Consider the following 804-nt stretch of genomic DNA (forward strand, 5'->3'; position numbering starts at 1 on the left):
GTCGTTATAAACCCCTTTTTACCTTCATGCGACTCGATCTCCTGATCGTCTCTCTCACGGGACGCGGATCCAAGAAACAGCTCCCGCCTTCACCGAAAGTCCCACCTTTGTAATTTCAATGGAAATCCATCTCCAGTCCCTGGGCGCCGACTTTTTCTTTAAGGCTGTGATGGCTCCATCACAACTCTGAATCCCTGGACAGCGCACATGCAGTTTCCTCACTATTTCTTGCGGCGCACAATTCATAGCCGCGTCACGGTGCCCTGTTTCTTCGCGCGCCGACTATAGAGGCTATATCAACACCACAAACCCTACCCATTTCACAACACAGTTTAAGCTTTAAGCGTCTTCGCCTGCGTTAAAGACAAAATTCAGGTTTCAATTAGGGTTTCGGCATTGACAATAATGACAGAATTCGAGGATTTCCTGCCACTTATGGCGGAGAAATTGGGAGAGCGCGAATTCATGGCGGAGCTCTGTAACGGTTTCCGTCTTCTGGCAGATCCCCGGCTGGGCCGGATAACTTTGGAGAGCTTGAAGAGGAATTCGGGTCTGTTAGGGTTGGATTCCCTGACGGACTCAGAGCTGCGGGCGATGATGGAGGAGGGGGATTTAGACGGCGACGGGGCTCTGAATGAACACGAATTCTGCGTTCTTATGGTCAGATTGAGCCCTTCGTTCATGGATGAGGCTTATAAATGGCTGAACAACGCCCTGGAAAATGATTTGGAAGAATTCCTAAATAAAAAATAATACATGTACTTTTAATTCCGTCTTCAGTTGAAAATGAATTCGGGTATTTAT

General features: G+C 47.9%; 1 pseudogene; it reads left to right on the plus strand.

The window, feature by feature from the left end:
* LOC149242372 (calcium-binding protein KIC pseudogene) lies at positions 1 to 804 on the plus strand (annotated as a pseudogene).

This window comes from Pinus tabuliformis, chromosome 8 (assembly GCF_031772625.1).
Source record: "Pinus tabuliformis cultivar Carrire ecotype Pingquan chromosome 8, CPIR1, whole genome shotgun sequence".
NCBI lineage: Eukaryota > Viridiplantae > Streptophyta > Pinopsida > Pinales > Pinaceae > Pinus > Pinus tabuliformis.